Here is a 26,691-nt window from a genome sequence, read left to right as displayed (position 1 = left end):
TGGTGTCATTGTAAATTGCAATAATCGTCATCAATATTCTTTTAAGTGGAGAAATAAGTGTATGTAAAGATAAACAATGCTAATTGCCATGCTAGTCCTATTTTTAGCCCACCATCATCAGATGGTGGGCTATTAAAATCACTCTGCGTCCGTGGTCCGTCATTCCGTCCGTCCGTCCGTCCGTCCGTTAACAATTTCTCGTTATCGCATCTCCTCAGAAACTACTGGGGGGATTTTGACCAAACTTTGTCAGAATGATGTATTGGTACCCTAGTTGTGTCCCCCTGAAAATCAGACTGGTTCAACAATTTATGAGTGAATTATGGCCCTTTGTTTATTTCTATTTTTTTTTACATAGATTTATATAGGGAAAAGCTTTGAAAACCTTCTTGTCCAAAACCACAGAGCCTAGGGCTTTGATATTTGGTTTTAAGCATCATCTAGTGGTCCTCTACCAAGATGATTCAAATTATTTCTCTGGGGTCAAATATGGCCCCGCCCTGGGGGTCACATAGTTTATATAGACTTATATAGGGAAAAACTTTGAATAACCTCTTGTCCAAAACCACAGGGCCTGGGGCTTTGATATTTTGTATGTGACATCATCTAGTGGTCTTCAACTAAGATTGTTCAAATTATACCCCTAGGGTCAAATATGGCCCCGCCCTGGGGGTCATATGTGGTTTACATAGACATATAAGGAAAAACTTTGAAAATCTTCTTGTCCAAACCACAAAGCCTAGGGCTTTGATACTTGTAATGTAGCATCATCTAATGGTTCTCTACCAAGTTAGTTCAAATTATCCCCCTAGGGTCAAAAATGGCCACGCCCTGGTGGTCACATGGTTCATATAGACTTATATAGGGAAAAGCTTTTAAAATGTTCTTGTCAATAACTACAACATTCAAATTTGGACCACATATATATTTTTGAGTGGCAAGATGAACCTTGACATGAGTTGACCTTGATTTTGACCTAGTGACCTACTTTCACATTTCTGTAGCTACAGCCTTCAAATTTGGACCACATGTATATTTTTGAGTGGCAAGATGAACCTTGACATGAGTTGACCTTGATTTTGACCTAGTGACCTACTTTCACATTTCTGTAGCTACAGCCTTCAAATTTGGACCACATGCATAGTTTTTTGCACTGGAAAAAACTTTGACCTTGATTTTGACCTAGTGACCTACTTTCACATTTTTGAAGGTACAGGCGTCAAATTTGGACCATATGCATAGTTTCGTGTTTCAAAATGAAATTTGACATTGATTTTGACCTAGTGACCTACTTTCACATTTCTCAAGCTACAGCCTTCAAATTTGGACCACATGCATAGTTTTATGTACCGAAAAAAACTTTGACCTTCACATTGACCTAGTGACGTACTTTCACATTTTTGAAGGTACAGGCTTCAAATTTGGACCACATGCATAGTTTTGTATTCCAAAATAAAATTTGACCTTGATTTTGACCTAGTGACCTACTTTTACATTTCTCAAGCTACAGCCTTCAAATTTGGACCACATGCATAGTTTTGTGTACCGAAATGAACTTTGACCTTTACATTGGCCTAGTGACCTATTTTCACATTTTTGAAGGTATAGGCTTCAAATTTGGACCACATGCATAGTTTTGTATTCCGAAATAGAATTTGATCTTGATTTTGACCTAGTGACCTACTTTTACATTTCTCAAGCTACAGCCTTCAGATTTGGACCACTTGCATAGTTTTGTGTACCGAAATGAACTTTGACCTTAAGATTGACCTAGTGACCTACTTTCACATTTCTGTAGCTACAGGCTTCAAATTTAGACCACATGCATAGGATTGTGTACCGAAACAAACTTTGACCTTGACATTGACCTAGTGACCTACTTTCACATTTCTCAAGCTACAGCTTTCGAATTTGGACCACATGCACAGTTGTGTATGGAAATGAAATTTGACCTTGAGCTAGTTAGTTAGTCTTGAAATTTGGAACACTCAAAAATGGCACATTGGTGGGCGCCAAGATCACTCTGTGATCTCTTGTTTATCACAAACAGGGGTAATTGATGGTAGATACACTCACATGGCCTTGCAATTTGAAGGTAAGAAAGGGTATGCTTCACCATGGAAAATCTGCGTAATTCAAGCATAACTAGATGGACACAGGTGCCCCCCACTCCTGTAACATGGTTTTATGATGGGGTTAAATAAAAAAATTTTTTTTGAATCTTCGTCTTAGTACATATAATAAAGGTGGCTCAGTTACCATAAGTATGTTGGGTAACTGAGCCATTTTGGACAATTCATCACATCAAGTTTTCCGAAAACATCAAAATAGCGTTTCGGATACTTTTGCTCGAAATGTGATATTAACATGTATCCAGTAACTGAAATAATTATATTTGAGAGAAACTGCCATTTTTGTTTTTGTTTTTTTTTAAATTTCTCTTTCGAATTGTCGAAAGACAATTCATTTATTTATAAACTAGTGCATAACGATTGAAAAACATGTATAACAAAGAAATATGTTTTCAGAAATCTAAGTGCGTAATTATACAACGTTAGTCATTCTTTCATACATGTATTACATGTCTATTTGTTATCAAAATGAATTGTTCAAGTTACGAATAAATTTGTTAAAAATTGGTTGTTTGACGTTGATACCCTTAATATTCTCAAGGTACTTGCTTGCAACAAGTAAATCAAAATATACATATATGTGACCATGACTGAGAAAATGGGTCCAGATGAGGAATTTTGACATTTTCAGGTTTTTGCATATTTAGAAAGTATATTCATTCAGAAATAAATCCTGAAAATTTCAGATGAAAATCTTCAAAATTGTCAATTTTATGACAGATTTTGTAACATAGATATTAAAAATGAAAACAGTACAATTCAGTTATCCTTTCTTTCTAGTTTATTTCTTACATACTGGTAATGGCTAACAATTCTGAAATAAATATATCTTTTGTTACAATTGCATGATATAAATAAGATCCCTTCTTAATACACAAATTGTTAATCAATTAAAATCTACAACAATTTCTATAAAAATATTTCTAAAATTGTGTTACCATGGCAACAAATATATTAAAATCCCTTTTCTATGATAAAACTTTAAAAAAAACATGTTCGCTTGAAATAAGGATTTTAAAAAGCAAAATATTTAAGGCATATGTATTTACAAAAATAAACTGAAAATTTCCCATGAAAATATTAAGAATATTTGATTTTATGACAGTTTTTGTAACATGGGTAATAACCACAAGAATAAGATAGATTTGTCATTGTTTCTTCATAACTTGTCTTTTACATGCTGGTAATAAATGACTACCTTGGAAAAAAAAGAACCGTCTATTTATATGAAATTTTTTTTTTGTGATGCTTTCTTAAAACAGAAAAATACAGCTAATTTAAATCTTTCATATTTTCTATGAAAACATTATTCAAATTGCGTTACCATGGCAACATATGCAATAAATTGCTTTTTCTACAATAGTACTTAAAAATAAAAGCTTAATTTAAAATAATGTTTCTTATAAGTTGAATATTTAGAGGTTTATATATTCAAAAGTAAAATTTGAAAATTTTTTTGTGAAAAGATAAAAAATGTTTGGTTTTATGACAGATTTCGTAACACAGGAAATAACCACAAGAATAAACTATTTCAGTCATTGTTTTAGACTGGCTCCCGTCCCTATGTTTGTTCTTATTTACATATATCAGTTTTCTTCATAAAGAGGGAAGTAACTCCAGAAGATTGTTTCTACATTGAGATTTTTTATTGCCCCTGGCTCCGAACATATGTATGGTTCAGCCATCAGATAAAATTGTGCTATTTTAGAGGCGTAAAATTTTCTTACAAAATGTTTCCAGTATTTATATAAAAATAACCATGCAGCCAGGGAGCCAGGCTATCGTTGTTTCTTCAGTTTGTGTTTTCACTTATTGGTAATCACTGGCTATTTTTAAATAAATGAATTTTCTTTTACAAAGAATATTTAGATATTCAGTTAAAGAGCAAACATCTAGCTGGCTAAAGTCCTTCACATTTTCTATAAAAACATTATTAAATTATGTTACCATGGCAACATATGCATTTGATTCTGTTTTCTACAATAATACTTTAAAAATGAGCTAAATTTGGAAGAAAAGTGTTTCAGATAACTTGAATATTATAAAGTGGTATGTATTCAAAAATATTATCTCAAAATTCCATGTTAAAAAAATTAAAATGTTTTGTTTTATGACAGTGTTTGTAACATGAGTAATAACTATAAGAATAAGACATTTCTGTCATTGTTTCTTCGTAACTTGCCTTTTACTTGCTGGTAATAAATTACTATTTTGAAATAAATGAAACATATATTACTATTGATTTTTTAGCTCGACTATTCATAGAATAGTAGAGCTATTGGACTCGCCCATGCGTCGGCGTCCGCGTCGGCGTCCGCGTCCGCGTCCCGATTTGGTTAAGTTTTTGTATGTAAGCTGGTATCTCAGCAACCACTTGTGGGAATGGATTGAAACTTCACACACTTATTCACTGTGATAAACTGACTTACATTGCACAGGTTCCATAACTCTGTTTTGCTTTTTTACAAAATTATGCCCCTTTTTTGACTTAGAAATTTTTGGTTAAGGTTTTGTATGTAAGCTGGTATCTCAGTAACCACTTGTGGGAATGGATTGAAGCTTCACACACTTATTTACTGTGATAATCTGACTTACATTGCACAGGTTCCATAACTCTATTTTGCCTTTTCACAAAATTATGCCCCTTTTTCAACATAGAAATTTTTGGTTAAGTTTTTGTATGTAAGCTGGTATCTCAGTATCCACTAATGGGAAAGGATTGAAACTTCACACACTAGTTCACTGTCATGATATGACATGCAGTGCAAAGGGTCAATAACTCAACTTTGCATTTTACAAAATTATGCCCCTTTTTCAACTTAGGAGTTTTTGGGTTAAATTCTTATATGTAAGCTGGTATCAGTACCCACTAATGGGAATGGATTGAAACTTCATACACTTGTCCACTGTCATGAGCTGATAAGCACTATGCAGGTTCCATAACCCTATTTTACTTTTTTACTAAATAATGCCCCTTTTTCGACTTTCTTATTCATTCAAGCGACAAGGCTGTTAAATAGTCGAGCGTTGCTGTCCTCCGACAGCTCTTGTTATTGTTTATGCTTATCTAGAATACTGGAAAGTACAGCTAATTAAAATTTTTCCATATTTTCTACGAAAATTGTGTTACCATGGCGACATATGTTTTAAATTCCCTTTTCATACAATAATACTTAAAAACAAGAGCTTATTTTAAAAAGTATTTCTAATAAGTTAAATATTTGAAAGTACAAGTATTCAGGAAAGAAATCTGAAAATTTCACATAAAAATTTTGTTTAACTGTTCTGTAACAAAAGTAGTTATCGTAAGAATAAACATTTCAGTCATCCCTTTCCTCATAATCTGTTTTTTCACTGGCTAGTTATAACTGACAATACTGAAGAAAGTGAACATTCTTTTACCATTACATTATATACTGTAGATCCCTTATTGAAATACAAATCCATAATTTCAATGAAATATAATTTGAATTATGTTACCATGGCAACATACATACTAAATTCCTTTTTCTAAAAATACTTTAATAATTAACACAACAGCTTAACTTTTGATGGCGGTTACACTGCTACAAGCTCTGGTGAAAAGTAAATATTTATTTCTAGCCAACACTTTAATGTAGGTAACTGAAACTACAACCTTTACTTGATGTTTAACCTTAACTGCTAAACACATCTATATGAACAGCAAAACAGGCTAAAGTGTTGTATATTAAAATGTTTGAATTTAACAACAATTTCTACCTTTTATATTCACTTCCTTATTCAGTTCTCAGAAAAATCCTCGTCAATCCAATTTCAGTTCAAGTGGTTTGGGACAAACGGAATCCTTCGACTTTACAGACAAATACTATTCTCTTATGAGTTCATACAGTTACCATTGTCAGGCTTGTGTCATTCCATGTCAGTAATATTCGTTTGGCAAGGGGGAGTAAATTTTAGTAAGTTAACTGAACTGTCACTTTTAAGACTTACAATCCAGGTGTTTCTGCAGACATGATAAAGTGGTAATACTTGGTTATCTTCTTCAAAAGTTTAAAATATTGTGATAAGATATTTCTCCACTGGTAGAATGTGACAGGATTTAAATCTTTGTTGACCAACTGTGTTGTTATGACATTTCTTTGATAACTGACACACTGTGTCAGCAATATCATGTATTATTAAAGGTCTCAGCATTCACCCTCCTCCACAGATTCTTCTAAATTTAAAAGTGCAAGTCAGATTCAAACTTTGCATGGTCTGTGATCATTGTTGAATATTCAATCGATCTGTGATATCCTGTAACAAATAAGTAAAAAAAAATTATTTTAAATAATTAACCTGGGAGTCACTTTATTTAATAAAAGCAGGGTTATCACTATTTGATAATAGATGATTCTTACCACCAATGCTCTAAAATATTGACAAACAGACTGACAACAGCGTGCTGTCAGTATATAAAATGCACTTTGTTTGTAGATTTTGGTTACTGCAAATAGGATGTTCTAAAACACATTTTTAATCCCCCGCCGTGGCGGAGGGATTATAGGAATGGTCTGCGTCCGTCCTTCCGTCCGTCCTTCCGTCCGTCCGTCCGTCCTTCCGTCTGTCCTTCCGTCTGTAACAAAATCGTGTCCGGTCCATATCTCCTAAACCCCTTAAAGGATTTTCATGAAACTTGGGTCAAATGATCACCTCATCAAGACGATGTGCAGAACCCATGAGTCAGCCTTGTCGGTTCAAGGTCAAGGTCACAACTCAAGGTCAAAGGTTTGAGCCTGCCATTTTGTGTCCGCTCTATATCTCCTAAACCCCTTGAAGGAATTTTATAAAACTTGGGTCAAATGATCACCTGATCAAGACGATGTGCAGAACCCATGAGTCAGCCATGCCGGCTCAAGGTCAAGGTCACAACTCCAGGTCAAAGGTTTGAGCCTTCCATTTTGTGTCCGCTCTATATCTCTTAAACCCCTTGAAGGAATTTTATAAAACTTGGGTCAAATGATCACCTCATCAAGACGAAGTGCAGAACCCATGAGTCAGTCATGCTGGTTCAAGGTCAAGGTCACAACTTAGGGTCAAAGGTTTGAGCCTTCCATTTTGTGTCCGCTCTATATCTCCTAAACCCCTTGAAGGATTTTCATCAAACTTGGGTCAAATGATCACCTCATCAGAACGATGTGCAGAAATTATGAGTCAACCATGCCAGCTCAAGGTCAAGGTCACAACTAAGGGTCAAAGGTTTGAGCCTTCCATTTGGTGTCCACTCTATCTCCTTAACCCCTTGAAGGATTTTCATCAAACTTGGGTCAAATGATCACCTCATCAAGAACTCATGAGTCAGCCATGTCAACTCAAGGTCAAGGTCACAACTGAAGGTCAAAGGTTTGAGCTCTGTATCTCCTAAACCCCTTGAAGGATTTTCATGAAACTTTGGTCAAATGATCACCTCATCAAGACGTTGTGCAGAATTCATGAGTCAGCCATGTCAGTTCAAGGTCAAGGTCACAGCTAAAATCAAAGGTTTACCCTTTCACTATCCATAGCAGTGGCGGGGGATTTAGCTGTCTTTCAGACTGCCTTGTTTGCATTTATTGTGTTAACCCTTAACCTGCTAAATTTGTAAAATGGACTTCTCTAAATCTTTAAATAGAGACAGTACCATTTATAGCTTATAGGGGGTTCTAATAGAAAATTTGCTGACTAAGTAGCAGACATTGCAGATCATGATCAGACTGCACAGATGTGCAGGTTGATCTTGATCTGCACTGGTTGCAAAGGCAGACATAGCTGCCTCATGCAGTCTAAGGGTTAAAAGTATACACTGTTTTAACAGCTATCAAAAATGGTTGTTACCTAGTAAAACTCTCCACAGACCATACCACAGCAAGATGTTATTTCTATTCTAGCTAGCAGCATTGTCAAAATGGAATACCAATACAGGTAGTGATGTACCATGCTCACAAGTTGTCTGCCCCTTAACCAACTGAGTTGCTTTCATAAACAAGAGGAAACACTTGCCTTCCTGAAAAAAGATTTAAAAGTCTTTGGTAAAAGTATCTGTTATCTTCATGTATCTCAGGAACATTTACAGTGTTCATTCTAATCCATATTCTTGGTGCAATAAAACTGGTAAAAAAATTGAATCACATAACAATGTCTATGTCAAGAATGGGTTAATTAAATCTGAAAATTATCATATTACAATTAAACTAAATTACAATTAATTGATTTACTTCAAATAATTAATTAAAATTCCTATTATTTAGAACTATTCTACAACTTAATGAGATATCAACTTATACACATGTACATGTAGTGTTAAGCCTTCTAATTATCCATGTACTTATTGAGTGCCACAAACTTTTGCCAGGTTAATAGCTAATGTAATGAAGACTTTACACCAACTGATCCTCCTCAAAACGAGACTGTTGAAATTAAATTTCAATAATGCCAGTTTTGTCAGTTTTTAAAAGCCATTCAATAGTCATAGTACATGTACATACATTGTACAAATCATTAGTGTAGAAGTAGACTTATTTTGTATTGGCTCCAACAAAACCTAGACAGAGGTATAAATAAATAATATATTGCATTAAAATTATAATAAGAGCCTTTAGCTGCATGTTACTTACCTGATTCCTCAAAGCACATCCAAAATATGGTACATTTTCTTGAGATCTTAAAGTAAACAGACCAATTTCCTTGCTGTTGTAGGGTATATGAACCAGCTGTAGTGGAATGAACCATCAAAGGAACAAGGAATATTATCTGAAAGAAGATACATTACATGTACTGTAAACATCACTAAAAATCAAAAACTGACTACTAAATTAATAATGTGATTTTGAAAGGTTTCATTAACTTACCACAAAATACTTTAAAAGTTATTATACTATGAATCTATTTTTTAAAGGATCATAAATTGTTTTACACACAGCAAGGCTCAAAAATTCCAAAAATAAAAAGATTTTCATTATATAGCATAAATTCCTACTATCCATATACAATCATCCTGTTACAAAACATTCTGAATCAACAATAATGGAAAGAAAGTAGTCACCAGACAGAAACAACATGACTTTTGAGACCCACAGCAAAAACAGTTACATTTTTTAAACGGAAGTGTCTAGACATCCGGTAACCAGAAACCTAGCCAGTGTTCTAGCCGACTGGTAACAGGACGCCTAGCCTATCCTATCCTAAAGGGGTTTTCTAGGCATCTGGTAATCAATTTTAAAATATTGTATAAGCCTTACAGGTGAATATTCAAACTTATGCAAAATAAATATGATACAATAAATTTATTCATTACAGTATTCATATATAAAAAGATCGCCGAACAGCTAGAAAAACATTAGCGGAGAGGCTAGTAGTCGTCTTGTTGCCGGACAGCTAGAACGCAGGGTAGGCGTCCGGTTACCGGACATCTACATATTTCCTTTTAAAAATACCTTGGCTACTACTGTGAGAGGGGACTTTTCGAGAAGTCATGTGACATAGGCAGTCATCTATAAGTCTGCATCAAATTTATTAATTATCATAGCTACATGTATATTGACTTTTTATTATTGTTTTTTTTTCCATAAATAATGCTTACTAGTCTATGGACAATGAAATAATTTGATGAATCCTGGTCACCTTGAGTAAGAAGCTGCCTGCCTTCAATAATCTTTGTGATAACCCAACTGGCCATTTTATATTAAATACACAGGCATAGTGAAATCATCTGTGTTTAGTGGCCACAAGATAAATTTCATAAATTTCCCTCTTTATGTCTTGGATCACTTCCGGGTAAAAGACAGACTTATTTCAGTGAAAGTTTCAAATATATTAGAGAATCTACATTAACAACTGTTTATAAACGGTACTTACCAAATCACTAAACAGTATTACAAGTCTCAGATCCCTCCATCGTTGAACAAAAGGTAGATAAACAAAAGTAAACTTCACACGCTTCCCTGATAAAATCCGAAACCGGAAACATATTGAAGGGGAAACAACTGCTTTTGAACGAAATATTTTGCCTCAGGCGTAATACCACTATTTTTTTACAGGAGTCTGAAGTCTAAATATTCCTTCTGTAGTAGCTGTTATCAATCATGTAACAAGCAGTTGTACTTTAACGGTCAAACTTTTGCTAATTAAAACATGTGTAAGAAGGCTGCGCGCGTAAACTTGGCGCAGCTTTAAACGTCATTTCTCGATATTACGTCATGCCACATCTGGACCGGTTTTCAAAGACGACGTCACATATAATATGTAACATGTATAATGTTCTAACCATATTAAGAAATTTTCTTCTTCCATCACTCAAAAAATAAGTTTTATATATACCATATTCGCTATTATACTAAGTACTATGTTAATACCTTGATATTCTTTTAGTTCAGTTTTGTATCTGATAACTAAATATGCTAGATTTTTAAAAGATTTCGAGATATTACATATTTTAAAAACCTCAGATATCTTTAGCCAAAAATCTGAAAGATAGCTGCAATTAAGGAAAAAATGCTCATAGTCTTCTACATTATTACAGTGGTAACATAAAGGGTTGTCATTTACTTTCCAAGTAAAAAGATTTAAGTTTGTGGCGATAATACAATTGATAAATTTGTACTTAAATTGTTTGATTTTAGTGTCAAAAATAATTTTGTTCAGGACATAATAAAAAGAATCCCACTTAATCATAAAGTCCAAACCTTTGTTCCCAATAACTATGTAGATACGGGCGTTCGAATATTCTTTTTAGAAAAATATTATATATATCTATATTTCTAATATCTTTCAACAACTTACTTCCTTCGACAAACAAAGTTGATTCTGTTTTAACTCTTGGTTGCGTGACTCGTGCGAATTTAATGTTTCTTTCCATGTTTTAGGTATTGCTTTTTTAATTATGTTAAATTCAGTTATCCAATTGTGTTTACAAATTAGATTTTGAAATAATCGGTTGACATCGATTTTTCCCCTGATTCAGACAATAGATCATCAATAAAGATAATTTCGGAATCTATCCAGTCTTTAAATATTAAACATTTTCCCTTATCTTTAATAAAACAATTTCCCCAAATAACTTGCTTCCTTATTTCACGAAAGGACTTAATTTTGATATTTTTATTTGTTTCCCTTCGAAATTCAATCCATATATCAATAATATTTTTATAAAAAGAGGGTAACGAATATTTTGTAGATGATAGAGATTTGAAAGATCTAAATTCATATTGAAAATCAATCAACAGGTTTGTTCCATAAATGGGGTTAAATAATTTTTAAGATGTTTGCAACACAAACTTTTAAGAACCTTATTTGTATTTTTCACTTAGTTAGCCATAACTCTGGCCTAGCTGAGTAAAATCCTAAAGAGAACACTTCACAGGCTATAAAACAATCCTCTAATGTTTTATGATTCAAGGTAAAGTACATTTTAACATACATGTTTCACAATCTTTTTTTTTTTGAGTAAGTCCGGACAAGAAGCCTGGTCTTGTGTAATGAATAAACTTAAAAAACAAAATAAGTCAGGGGCCATAACTCCTGCATGACTGAATGAATCAGGACGCAAAACCCCAGGTGCACAACTGCACATGCTGACCAACATTCCTGTAAACTTTGGTCACTCTAGGTCAAATACTTTTGGAGCTACGCACAACACAACATTAAAATGACCAATTTTTGGATCGATTGTCTCACAATCGATCCAAAGTTAACAATGTAGAAATTTCCTTAATGCAGACCGAACAAAAGTAGTGCCGTAGGTACAAACAAATAGTTCCGTGCCATACATTTATTTAACCATCGAAATATAATTATTTTGCCATGACGGTATTTTCAGCTGCCGAACGTCAATTTTAACGTATTTTTCAGTCAGTATAATATACATTTCTGTTCTTTTTTGTCCTGACTGCAGTAATATATTGTTACGCTCCTGCCCTTGCGCGACGCTTCAGTGATTGGATACTATTATACGGCCTATATGCTAGGACAGTGGTCAGTCGCTGCCTAACACATATGCCAATAAAGGCTGACAGAATGTAGCCCTTGGGTGTAGTATAAGACTGAACTGGACTGGACTGGACTGAACTGTACTGTGGGTCCTGTATCAAGTATTGTATATTGACAGTGCTGGCACTATTAATTACTTGGCCTCGAGATTTACTAGAGTACGGTAGAGGTGACTGGACACTCAACAGTCTGCTCAAGGTAGACTGAAAATAACGATTGGTTAGCGTGACTGGCACTCTATAGTTTGCCAATTATGACTGGGACTATATAGAACTGGAACTATTGTAGACTGCTGTAGGCTGCCAACTGGAACTGGAACTCAGTGATCTGCTCGCCGTGACTGGAACGTTAGACTGCTCGCCGTGACTGGACACTGTAGACTGCTAGTTGTGACTAGAAGGTTAAAGACTGCTCACCGTGACTGGAAAGTTAGAGACTTCTCGCCGTGGCTGGAACGTTAGACTGCTTGCTGCTGGAGTTCGTCGAGTGGTTCTACCCTATAAGTATCTAGTGTTTGGACTCCAACATTGTTTTATTTCAGAAAAATGACCATTGGGAAATACTTATATAACTAAGAAAATACCACGGAAGATTATTAAAGTTTTCTAAAATTTATTTAGTTTAACCTTAACAACTTCTGCGTAAGATTCGGTGAAAATATACGATTAAGCAATCAAAGATGCCCGGTAAAACAGTCGCGACGCAACCACTAGAATGAACACGAACTCTCAGCACCCGAGATAAAAATGATCAAGTATAATTACACTGAAAATATCTACAAAAAAAAATATTCTGAACGATTAAATTTATTTTATTTAATAAATTTACTGCCAAAGATAGAAAATAAATAAAGCACACCTTTCTGATTTCGATTCCAAGTAAAACTTTCGAAAATTTTTAATAACAGCCAAAACGGTGTGCAAGTGCAAATTTTGAAGTTGGAGCTCTCGACTGAAATTGCGGGAGCCTATTTATACCCCCACAGAATCAGCCCACCACCCCACAGTGTGGAGTTGTGGAAAACGAACGCGCCACAGAAAAATTGTGGGGACTACAGATTTTTCGTGGGATCGTCCACAACTCCGCAGTGTGGGACTGTGGAAAGAACGTCCCACAGATTTTTTGTGGGGACAGCCGAAATACCTTAAAAATACACATCAAAAATATTGCAAAATTATAAAGAGGTACAATAAAAACCTCATATCTACGTTTCCTTGACAAATAAGAGCTGATCATCATGAAAAAAAAAGGTAAAATGCAGTATGAAGGCCGTTCCACAAGCTTCACTGTTGCGTAGCAACTGCTCACCGTGAAGATCAATATGGCGAAAATGGCAAGTGCGCTGTGACAAAAACATCAAAAATAGCAATGTTAAACACCAGATTTCAAGGAATTATTAAGCAAAATATTTAATAAAGTTTGCTACATCATATGAGATCAGGATTAAGCACCAGGAATGTTTACTGGCAAAATACAGAATTGTTGACATAAGTCGCGGAAATGGAATACATTCACAAACTTTGACAGAGGTCTGACATGGAAAACCGCTTCAAAAGTGAAGGATAGATCAAAATGCTGGTACAATACGTAATGTTCGGTTGATGTCTTGTGAATTTAACCTAAGACAACAACCAACTTCATGCGTTGTCGCCAGCAAAAGCTGCAAAAATGAAAGTAAACAGCCTGAGTAAAAGAAGAAAGAATGAGTGAAAGGTAAAATTTCTAGAACATTTCATTATTAATGCGCGAAAACTAGGTCACCGGACAAACGCCGAAGATATAAATAGATTTATTGGCTAATATATTTACGACTATTTTGGATTCTGGCTAATACATTTACGATTATATTAGCATAGCATAGCGAGACACGGGAAAGTTGTGAGTTGTAAATATTGTGAATGAGAAATATTTGTTCGATTTTATAGATGTTTTCTTTTGGTTTTTCTTAATTATTCATTCCGTCAGTTAGCGTTTACATAACGTATTCCATCAAAATGTTGATACAGTAATGAAATGATGGCGCTAGGAACATTACACGTTACTTTTAAGTCAGTACCTAACCATTCATATATGTTAAACACATCAAAAACAACAAAGGTCAAGTATTGGCCAGATGTCGTAAGAAATGCAACTTAAATAAAATTATGTTATAAATGTAACCTGTTTGGCATGCCGATTTCAATGTTGATGAGTTTTTTGTCAATAACAGTGAACTGCGTAAAAGACGGAGTATCCCCAGTGACGGATAGACGGTTTGATACCTGATCAATATCGGACCTAGACATGATACCGGTCCGACTTAAAACCAGTGAGAAAACTATAATTGTCTGACATCATATTACGATATCTATCCTATAAAAGAGATATTGGTCCAAGGATGGTTAGATATGGACTGGATTAGATAACACTTTTATAAAGTGCTGAAACGTTTTCTAAACGGAACAGAAATTATTTCAGGGACTACATCTTCCGCTGGCTTTACAGACCTTCATTTTGGAAATTTGTATAGAAATGGTGTCTTATTTTTTGAAAAATATATTACGTACTAGTAAATCAAACAATAATTTGTTTCTAAATTCTTAAAAGCATCAAGTTCAAAAGTATTCATAAATGCAATTACGGGCTAATACTGATGGTGGGTTATGGTTTTACCGGACACGCAAAATATTGCAAAGGGCTCTGTCTTAAGTTACTTGCAGTATTTTAATTCATATGTACACAGAGTATAGCTTACGGATAACAGATCAGAGGCTAATAAATATGTTTCGAGAAATAATTGACGAGGAGTATGTATTAAACAGACGTATTTTTACATGCGGAGAAGGCAGTGGCTAGGTAACCGATTCCGTCAATGTCAAATAGCTAATGTTAATTAATAAATGATAAATGCTAATCGTCAAAATCTTGTACAATCTGTGTTGTTCAAAGACAATAGATTCTCCAGTACTTTCAGTGCTTGGATTTACTAAGTCAGGGGCCATAACTCCTACACGATTGAATGAATCTGGATGCGAAACCCCAGGTGCACAACTACACATGCTGTTTTCTGTGATCGGTGTTATTTGGACGCTTTGTAAACAATTTTACGCCAATAAAATGTAAAGAGGTTGCAGAAAAAACATTGTTGTAGCACAAACAAACAAATTAGTGGGATATTTTGCTGTTCAACAATGACAGTTATCTGTTTGTGACGATGTAGTGTCACCAATACTGGATGACATCTTTTGGGAGAATGCATATTGCGGTGACCACATCGTTAGGGATATTGTGGATGAATGATCTCTGACTGCATTAAAAGTGAAAAAGAAAACAACAGTATGGAACATTCATTACAATTTTAAATACATTTTTGTATTAAACATTGAAGGGCGCCATTAAGTACTTAGGTACTTATTCAATGCTGTTTAATAATATATACCATGTATATTGTAAGCAAAAAATACTCAATTGTTAGTGCGAGATTGGTAAAATACCCAATTGGTTTTAGCAAATACCCAATTACTGCTGAAAAGGCTGGATAATGATATTATTTTTACCCAATTCAAATTCCCAATACCCAATTCAGACAAAAAATGATGGGTAAATACCCAATTGCATCAAAAGCTTATCTGGAGCTCTGGTGCATTTTGACATATCTGTACCTTGTAAGAATTGTTTTTTCTTTTTATACGCCCGTTTGAAAAACGGGACGTATTATGGGAACGCCCCTGGTTGGGCGGGCGGCGTCCACAGACTTTGTCCGGAGCATATCTTCTACATGCATGAAGGGATTTTGATGAAACTTGGCACAGTTGTTCACCATCATGAGACGGAGTGTCATGCGCAAAAACCAGGTCTTTAGGTCTAAGGTCAAGGTCACACTTAGAGGTCAACGGTCAAATTCAAGAATGACTTTGTCCGGAGCATATCTTTTTCATACATGGAGGGATTTTGATGAAAGTTGGCACAATTGTTCATCATGATGAGATGGAGTGTCATGCGCAAGAACCTGGTCCCTAGGTCTAAGGTCAAGGTCACACTTAGAGGTCAAAGGATACAAGAAAGAAAACTTTGTCCGGAGCATATCTTCTTCATGCATGGAGGGATTTTGATATAACTTGGCACAAATGTTCACCACCACGAGGCGGAGTGTCATGCGCAAGAACCAAGTCCCTAGGTCTAAGGTCAAGGTCACACTTAGAGGTCAAAGGATACAAGAATGAAAACCTTGTCCGGAGCATTTCTTCTTCATGCATGGAGGGATTTTGATATAACTTTGCACAAATGTTCACCACCATGAGGCGGAGTGTCATGCGTAAGAACTAGGTCCCTAGGTCAAAGGTCAAAGTCACACTTAGAGGCCAAAGGTCAGATACAAGAATGACTTTGTCCGAAGCATTTCTTCTTCATGCATGGAGGGATTTTGATGTAACTTGGCACAATTATACACCATCATGAGAGGAAGTGTCATGCACAGTTCCTTTCTTTAGAATTACTTCCCTTTGTTGTTACTATAAATAGCTTATATTGTAACTTCTTCATTACTAGTCATAGGGAAAAATCGAGACCACTTTTCTGTAGTACAACGTGCATGCTACATCCAATTTTGAGGTGTATTTTGACCAATCTCTACCTGGTGAAGACTTTTGTATGGACTTACATTTTTTTTTTTAGATTTTTTTTTTTTTTAAGATTAACTTCCCTTAGTTGTTACTATAAATAACTTACATTGTAACTTTTTTTATAATTGACCATAGGGAAAAACCAAGACCACTTTTCTGTGGTACCACATAGATGTTACTTTCAAATTTTAGGTGTATTTTAAGGTCTCTCTACCTTGTAAGGAATTTTTTTTGTGGACTTAGGAAAACAAAAGACTTACAATGATTACTAAACAACCACAAAATTAAAATTCCATTTGCAATACAGCTGCTAGAGTAAAGAAATTTGCTGTGACGAGCGTATATTGTGACATTCTGGCACTCTTGTCGGTTAAATTTCTTCCCATTGTTGTTCCTGTCCTTTAAAAAATTACTTAAAACTTAATAAAAGAAATTAAAAGTTTGTTTATTCAATGATTATGATCTTTTTATCAAAAGTAACAAAATAAAACCAGAAAAAAATGATAATTGCTGGATTTTATTAGAAATTAAAGAATGAAATAATTATTATGGAAAGAAGGATTTTATATATTATAAATGCATAATTCCCCTTGTGTTGTCTAAATAACGATTCTTTTATGTATAATAAAATCCAGCAATAAAGAGATATCAGTTCAAAATACACATAATTTATTATTTATGTGCCTGAATGCATTTTTTATATTTAGTTCAAAATACACATAATTTATTATTTATGTGCCTGAATGCATTTTTTATATTTTGATTAAAAAAAAAAAAAAAAAAAAAAAAAAAAACAGCAATGAGCAATGATGAAATTTAATTGTTAAAAAACTTGATTATTGAAAATATGAAAAAAAAAACACTGTTGTATCTTATCACTTTGTTTATTTAGCCCTAATTCAATCAAGCTTTCTAAACTCGTTAAAAAGGTAAGAACTGATTTGCTATGAAGGTGAGAAATATCACCGGTAATTTATGTACTGCACAGTAGCTATACAGTAGCTTATTATGATTAACAGAAGCAAGTCTGTCAATGGTCCAGTCTTGTGTATTGGCCCTTACCGCCAATACGCAGACCTTATCATTCCCATAGGCCACATACCTGGCATACCAGAATCAGTGTCTTTAAATATTTTTACTGAGGTCCTTCTTGTCCTCAAGTGCAATGATAACAGGTGAGCGATATAGGACCATCATGGCCCTCTTGTCTCATTTGAACTTTGTTCAGGGTGAGCTATCAGTATAGATGGATGGTCCGTTGTCCATTGTCCATCGTCCGTCATCCTGCATCAACATTTTTAGCCCACCATCATCAGATGATGGGCTATTAAAATCACTCTGCGTCTGTGGTCCGTCCGTCCGTCAGTCCGTCCGTCCGTCTGTCCATCCTTCCGTTTACAATTTCTCGTTATCGCATCTCCTCAGAAACTACTGGGGGGATTTTGACCAAACTTTGTCAGAATGATGTATTGGTACCCTAGTTGTGTCCCCCTGAAAGTCAGACTGGTTCAACAATTTATGAGTGAGTTATGGCCCTTCGTTTATTTCTATATTTTACATAGATTTATATAGGGAAAAACTTTGAAAACCTACTTATCCAAAACCACAGAGCCTAGGGCTTTGATATTTGGTTTGAAGCATCATCTCGTGGTCCTCTACCAAGATGATTCAAATTATTTCTCTGGGGTCAAATATGGCCCCGCCCTGGGGGTCTCTTAGTTTATAATGACTTATATAGGGAAAAACTTTGAATAACCCCTTGTCCAAAACCATAGGGCCTAGGGCTTTGATATTTTGTATGTGTCATCATCTAGTGGTCTTCAACTAAGATTGTTCATATTATACTCCTAGGGTCAAATATGGCCCCACCCTGGGGGTCATATGGTTTACATAGACTTACATAAGGAAAAACTTTGAAAATCTTCTTGTCCAAACCACAAAGCCTAAGGCTTTGATACTTGTAATGTAGCATCATCTAGTGGTTCTCTACCAAGTATGTTCAAATTATCGCCCTAGGGTCAAAAATGGCCCCGTCCCGGGGGTCAAATGGTTCATATAGACTTATATAGGGAAAAGCTTTTAAAATATTCTTGTCAATAACTAAAACATTCAAATTTGGACCACATGTATATTTTTGAGTGGCAAGATGAACCTTGACACGAGTTGACCTTGATTTTGACCTAGTGACCTACTTTCACATTTCTGTAGCTACAGCCTTCAAATTTGGACCACTTGTATATTTTTGAGTGGCAAGATGAACCTTGGCATAAGTTGACCTTGATTTTGACCTAGTGACCTACTTTCACATTTCTGTAGCTACAGCCTTCAAATTTGGACCACATGCATAGTTTTGTGCACCGGAAAAAACTTTGACCTTGATTTTGACCTAGTGACCTACTTTCACATTTTTGAAGGTACAGACATCAAATTTGGACCATATGCGTAGTTCCGTGTTTCAAAATGAAATTTGACATTGATTTTGCCCTAGTGACCTACTTTCGCATTTCTCAAGCTACAGCCTTCAAATTTGGACCACATGCATAGTTTTGTGTGCCGAAAAAAACTTTGACCTTCACATTGACCTAGTGACCTACTTTCACATTTTTAAGGTACAGGCTTCAAATTTGGACCACATGCATAGTTTTGTATTCTGAAATAAAATTTGACCATGATTTTGACCTAGTGACCTACTTTTACATTTCTCAAGCTACAGCCTTCAAATTTGGACCACTTGCATAGTTTTGTGTACCGAAATGAACTTTGACCTTTACATTGACCTAGTGACCTACTTTCACATTTTTAAGGTACAGGCTTCAAATTTGGACCACATGCATAGTTTTGTATTCTGAAATAAAATTTGACCTTGATTTTGACCTAGTGACCTACTTTTACATTTCTCAAGCTACAGCCTTCAAATTTGGACCACTTGCATAGTTTTGTGTACCGAAATGAACTTTGACCTTTACATTGACCTAGTGACCTACTTTCACATTTTTAAGGTACAGGCTTCAAATTTGGATCACATGCATAGTTTTGTATTCTGAAATAAAATTTGACCTCGATTTTGACCTAGTGACCTACTTTTACATTTCTCAAGCTACAGCCTTCAAATTTGGACCCCTTGCATAGTTTTGTGTACCGAAATGAACTTTGACCTTAAGATTGACCTAGTGACCTACTTTTACATTTCTCAAGCTACAGCCTTCAAATTTGGACCACTTGCATAGTTTTGTGTACCGAAATGAACTTTGACCTTAAGATTGACCTAGTGACCTACTTTCACATTTCTGTAGCTACAGGCTTCAAATTTAGACCACATGCATAGGATTGTGTACTGAAACAAACTTTGACCTAGACATTGACCTAGTGACCTACTTTCACATTTCTCAAGCTACAGCTTTTGAATTTGGACCACATGCACAGTGTTGTGTACGGAAATGAAATTTGACCTTGAGGTAGTCAATAAGTCTTGAAATTTGGAACAATCAAAAATGGCACATTGGTGGGCGCCAAGATCACTCTGTGATCTCTTGTTACTTCACCTGTCATGTAGTGACAGGGTGAGCTTTTGTGATTGGCTTTCGTCTGTTGTTTGTCGTCCATCCATCCCCAATTTCTTCTGAACACGATAGAGACCACATTTTGCAATCAATTTTAATTAAACCTGCACACAACTTGTATTGGCATAATATCTCGGTTTCTGTTGAAAACTGGCCAGATCCCATCATGGGTTACAGAGTTATGGCCTCTTAAAGGACAAAAATTTGCTATTTTTGGCTTCCGGCTGTCAAAATTCCAGAAGTTTCCATGGAACGTCTTTGAATTTCCATGGAAGTCCGGACTCTGGAGTAATCGGACAAACTTTCCGGAGCTTGATATGGAATACTGCAGAAAACTGCGGAAAAATGTCCAGGGATTTCCGGAGAACTTTCCATGGTCAATTTTCCGGAGTGATTCCACGGACGTCTGTGAACAATTTTCCGGAGTTATTCCGCAGTTGTCCACGAAGTTCTGCTGACAGTTTTATTCAATAGCAATAAATGTAATTTATAGACTTTTTTGCAGTACATGTATAGTGAGCAATAACACATCAGTAAAAGCAATATGATTTTATTGCATGTGATCACTTTTGCAGTTTCAAACACCATATGATATATATGAACAAGGAAAATGAATCTTTGCCAGTTAAAAGTGACTGATTAGAATATTTTTTAATCATATACATAGTTTCGAACAATGATTAGTTACACTTAAATAATGATGAAATCATTCACAGAAAGTACCTAAAGATATCTGCTTTCATAATTATATGCATATTATTTATAAAATCTTTGTGAAGCCTTTGGTTAACTTTAGCATTCATTATTTTATGCTATATAATGACTGATGTACAAATATACATTCATGTGTTAATTAGCATAATTACAAATGTATGTATTGTTTCATTGGTCAATTATGTAAACAAACTTACTTGAGCAATTTCTAGAATCCTCAATATTAACTTTGAACTGAATTACCTCACATAATAAAGTTTCACTAATTTTTACACAACTTGTTAACATCAGACTTCCAGTTACACATTTTGAAAATTCCTCTGTAAGATCAGTTCATCTAATTGGCTGAACTTGATCACATGGTATTCCCAGTCTGATGCTAATTGTTTTCTGATGTGTTTAAAATCCCTTAGAAAATGACGGAGTTATTTTCCAGAGTTAAATGACCAGAATTTTTTCAAAGTGCTACATTTCCGCAGTGTGGGTGAATATTCCATGAACATTTTGATAGATGTCCGGAGTAATTTCCAGAGATTTCCGTGGAAAACATTTGCAATCACTCTGGACATGTTATATAACAGGTGACTTTTCCGAACTATTCCATGGAAAGTACCTACTTTCCATGGAAGTTTTGCATTTGTCCACAATTTTTCCACAGTTACTCTGGAATATGTACAGCTGGGTAAGAACACATTTTGCAATCATGGCTTGTGAACACGATAGAGAACACATTTTGCAATCAACTTTAATTAAACTTGCACTCAACTTGTATTGGCATAATGTCCCGGTTCCTTTCGAAAAACTGGCCAGATCCAATTATGAGTTCCAGAGTTATGGCCCTTTAAAGGGCCAAAATTTGTGTTTTGGCTTTTGCAGCCATACAGATACTTCATTTATGGTTTGGTTTGATACAGACTTGCAAAATATCTTCAACAACAATACATCTTGGATTCAAAGATGAATCTGTGAGATCCAATCATAGGTTCCAGAGTTACGGCCCCTGATTGATCTCTGAAAGAGCCAAAAATTGTTAATACTTACCTTGTGAAGACAATAGATTTGACATTTTATATTTGATTTTAACCACACTAACACACAACTTTAGTCACAATAAGATCTTGGTTTCTTTCGAAAACCGGCTAGATTCCATCATTGGTTCAAGAGTTCTATCTTGACCCTTTCAGCCATATAGAGGTTTCATTTATGCTTTGATTTGATACAGACTTGCATAAAATGATTATCTTGGTGATCTTTAGGCCTGGATCAAAACTGGGTCATGTCGGGTCAAAAACTAGGTCATCAGATCATCAAATCAAAGGAAAATCTTGATAACAACCTAGAGGTCACATTTATGACCCTATCTTCATAAAACATGGTTTTGATGATTTCTAGGCCAAGTTTGAAATTAGGTCATATGGGTTCAAAAACTAGGTCACCCGGTCAAATAAAAGGAAAATCTTGTTAGCACTCTTGAGGCCACATTTATGACCCTGTCTTCATGAAGAGCCCGCCCGCTTAGCTCAGTAGGTAAGAGCGTTGGTCTACGGACCGCTGGGTCGCGAGTTCGATCCTCGGGCGGGGCGTATGTTCTCCGTGACTATTTGATAAACGACATTGTGTCTGAAATCATTAGTCCTCCACCTCTGATAATTCATGTGGGGAAGTTGGCAGTTACTTGCGGAGAACAGGTTTGTACTGGTACAGAATCCAGGAACACTGGTTAGGTTAACTGCCCGCCGTTACATGACTGAAATACTGTTGAAAAACGGCGTTAAACCCAAAACAAACAAACAAACTGTCTTCATGAAACTTGGTCAGACTGTTTATCTTGATGATTCCTAGGCCAAGTTCAAAACTGGGTCATATGGTCACCCAGTCAAATCAAAGGAAAAGCTTGTTAACACTCTGTTCTTTGATGTGCATGAAACTTCATCAGAATGTTGGTCTGCATGAAATATCGTATCAGTTTTTATCTGGGTCATGTGGGGTCAAAAACTAGGTCACGAGGTCAAATCAAAGGAAAAGCTTGTATACACTTGAGGCCACTTTTTGCTCCAATCTTCCTGCAAACTTTGCCGGAATGTTTGTTTTCATGAAATTTTGGACAAGTTCGAATCTGGGTCATGTGGGGTAAAAAACTAGGTCACTAGGTCAAATCAAAGAAAATGCTTGTTTACACTCAAGAGGCCACGTTTTTTGGTCCAGTCTTAATGAAAATTTGACAGAATATTTGTCTCCATGAAATCACTAGGTAAAACTGTTATGGTGTGTTACTCAAGTGAGCGGCCTAGGGCCATCTTGGCCCTCTCGTTACTTTAAAGTGGAATTATGCACATCTTTCTAGCTGAAATAGATGTGTGTGTGAAAAAGGATGGAGGAAATAATAACTTTTAACCCAATATACCAAACTCTTCCTGTTACCAGTCAAAATGATAACTTTCCAAATATGACTTTCCTTATTTCGACTGGGCCAGCCTTTTAAAGAAAAGTCAAACTGCATGCAGGAGTTGCTTCCCTTCCACTTCAGACATCTTTACCTATAGGTAAGGGAGATCACTGACAGTTATGCCCCTGGGGTGAAAAGAGGCCCTGCCTCAGGGGTCTCAAGTTTCACATACAATTAATATATAGGAAAAAACTTTAAAAATCTACTTGCCTGAAACTGCAAGGCATAGGCTTTTGATATTTGGTATGTTGTCTTGCCTAGTGTTCCTCTACCAAATTTTTTTAATTATGCCCCTGGGGTGAAAAGAGGCCGTGCCCTGGGAGTCCCAAGTTTAACATAGACTTATATAGGGAGAAAAAAAAATCTTCTTGTCTGAAAGTTCAAGGCCTAGGCCTTTGATATTTTGTATGTTGCATTGCCTAGTGGATTTCTAACAAGATTGTTTAAATTATGCCCCTTGGGTGAAAAGAGGCCCTGCCCTGGGGGTCACTTGTAATATGAGTTATATAGGAAAAAATTATCAGATCATATTTCCTACACTGTTTAATTATAATTACCTGATGACCCCAAGTGATTAGGGGTCACTTGACTGTGAACTTGACCTACCGACCCTCTTTCTTGTTTTTAGCTCACCTGAGCAAAGGCTCATGGTGAGCTTTTGTGACCGCTCAATGTATGTCGTCCATTGTCAGTTGTCCGTCGTCTGTCGTGGGTCAGTCAACAATTTCTAAAAAATATTCTTCTTGAAAACCACTTGACAGAATTACTTCACAGGAATGATCCTTGGGTGACCCCCTTTCAAAATTGTTCAAAGAATTGAATTCCATGCAGAACTGGTTGCCATGGCAACCGAAAGGAAAAACTTAAAAAATCTTCTTGTCCAAAACCACAAGGTGTACGGCCTTGATATTTGGCATGTGACTTCATCTTATGGTCTTCTATGAAGACTGTTGAAATTGTGCCCCTGGGGGGGAAAAGAGGCCCCGCCCCGGGGGTCACAAGTTTTACATAGACTTATATAGGAAAAAACTTTAAAAATCTTCTTGCCTGAAACTGAAAAGAGGCCCTGCCCGGGGGTACCAAATTTAATATAGACTTATATAGGGAGAAAATAAAATCTTATTGTCTTAAAAGTCAAGGCATAGGCCTTTGATATTTGGTATGTAGCATTGCCTGGTGGATCTCTAGCAAGATTGTTCAAATTATGCCCGAGGGGTGAAAAGAGGCCCTGCCCTGTGGGGCTCAAGTTTAGTTTTACATACACTTATATAGGAAAAAACTTTAAAAATCTTCTTGCCTGAAACTGCAAGGCCTAAGCTTTTGATATTTGGTATGTTGCATTGCCTTGTAGTCCTCTTAGGCTCTAACAAAATTTTTCAAATTATTACCCTGGGTTGAAAAGAGGCCCTGCCCTTGGGGTCCCAAGTTTAATAACATAGACTTAAATAGGAAAAAAAATCCTCTTGTCTTAAAGTTCAAGGGATAGGCCTTTGATATTTGGTAAGTAGCATTGCCTAGTGGATTTCTAACAAGATTATTTAAATTATGTCCCTGGGGTGTAAGACCCCGCCCTGGGGTCACTTGTAATATGAGTTATATAGGAATAATTACTTCAAAAATCATCAGACTGTTTAATGGTAATTACCTGATGACCACAAGCGATTAGGGGTCACTTGTTTTACAGGATCTTAAAACTGACTTTCAGTGACCATGAATGGGACCTACTGACCTACTTTCTAATATTTTAGCATCAGTGTGCCATTTTAAGCCTGTGGCTCATATTACTCAGGTGAGCAATTCAGGGTCATCATGACCCTCTTCTTTAAGATACAGCCTTGAAATTTTGATGACAAATACAGTTTTACACATCGATCTTAAAACTGACTTTCAGTGGCCATGAATTTGACCTACTGACCTACTTTCTTAATATTTTATTTTAGGTGGGCCAGTGGTCTAGTGGTAACATGCTTGACTGTCAATCCAGAGGTCCGGGGTTGGAATCCCGGTCCGGACACTGGAAATTTCTGAGATGCTCTTTAGTTTCTCCCACCTTACTAAAGGGCCTGTACTGGTTTTTCCCATGAAAGACGGCTTCACGTGTATATTTGCAAAGAGCTAGGCTAAGTTAGCCGGACAGGCCTGTATCTAAAAAGGATTTCTCTCTATCTGTTATGGGGGCTTTATCTCACTCTGTCCCTCTGGTCAGATCGCTCTGTGTCTGTACTAGTAGAGGAAGAATTTCACGCCCTGTTTGGCTGCGTTTGCTGTATGTAAAGTGCCTTTGAACGTGTTTATCATGAATAGGGCAGTATATAAATCTGGTATAATAATAATAAAAATTTTAGCATCAGTTTGCCATTTGAAACATAACTCATATTACTCAGGTGAGCGACTCAGGTGAGCGATTCAGGGTCATCATGACCCTCTTGTTTTTTTCGGTGACAAAAAGGTCATTTTAGTGCTATTGGGTAACTAAAAGTAGAAAAATATGGTCAAAATTATCATAAAAAATAACTTTTTTTTAAGCTCACCTGAGAAATGTTCATGGTGAGCTATTGTGATCACGCTGTGTCCATTGTCCATCCTCTGTTGTGCGTGTGTGTGTCCGTCTGTCCATCGTCAACAATTTGTGTTTAATGACATCTCCCCCAAAATCAAATGGATTTTGATGAAACTTGGCATGGATGTTCCTTGGATGGTCCTCTATCAAAATTGTTCAAATGGTTCCGCTTGGTTGCACATAGGGGCCACCAGAGCTAAAAATAGAAAAATCTTCAAACAACATCTCCTCCTAAACCGGTGGTCTGATTTTGAAATAACTTCACATAAAGGGTCCTAATGTCACCCTCTACCAAAATTGTTCAAATTATATCGATTCGTCAAAAAACATGACCGCCAGGGGGCATGGTCACTTTCACAATTTCACACAAATTTAATTGTCCTTATGTCACCCTCTACCAAGATTGTTCCAATTATTTTGATTTGTCAAAAAACATGGCCGCCAGAGAGCGTGGTCACTTTTCCCTATACGTATATAGTGGAAACTTTAAAAATCTTTTTGTGTGAAACTGCTGGCCTGATTTTAAAATAATTTTACACAAATGGTCCTTGTTTGACATTCTACCAAGATTGTTCAAATTATGTCGATTCATCAAAAAACATGGCCTCCAGGGGGCGTGGTCACTTTTCCCAATATGTATATAGTGGAAATTTTAAAAATCTTCTCGTGTGAAACTACTAGCCCGATTTTAAAA

The 26,691-nt window shown here is 35.8% G+C and overlaps 1 protein-coding gene and 1 long non-coding RNA gene across 3 annotated transcripts in view; one reads left to right on the top strand and one right to left on the bottom strand.

The window, feature by feature from the left end:
- LOC123533937 (protein lin-37 homolog) overlaps positions 1-26,691 on the top strand; it is a 121,234-nt gene that overhangs the window by 54,455 nt on the left and 40,088 nt on the right. The gene's annotated exons all lie outside the window — the stretch shown is intronic.
- LOC128547304 (uncharacterized) lies at positions 6,038-10,177 on the bottom strand. The gene is made up of 4 exons (XR_008366440.1): positions 9,987-10,177; positions 8,747-8,882; positions 7,968-8,136; positions 6,038-6,410 (listed from the first exon to the last, which is right to left on the bottom strand). It is a non-coding gene; the product is annotated as an uncharacterized LOC128547304 (long non-coding RNA).

The sequence above is a fragment of the Mercenaria mercenaria genome, chromosome 12, assembly GCF_021730395.1.
Source record: "Mercenaria mercenaria strain notata chromosome 12, MADL_Memer_1, whole genome shotgun sequence".
In the NCBI taxonomy this organism is placed as follows: Eukaryota; Metazoa; Mollusca; class Bivalvia; order Venerida; family Veneridae; genus Mercenaria; species Mercenaria mercenaria.
This window is presented reverse-complemented; position numbering and strand designations above follow the sequence as displayed.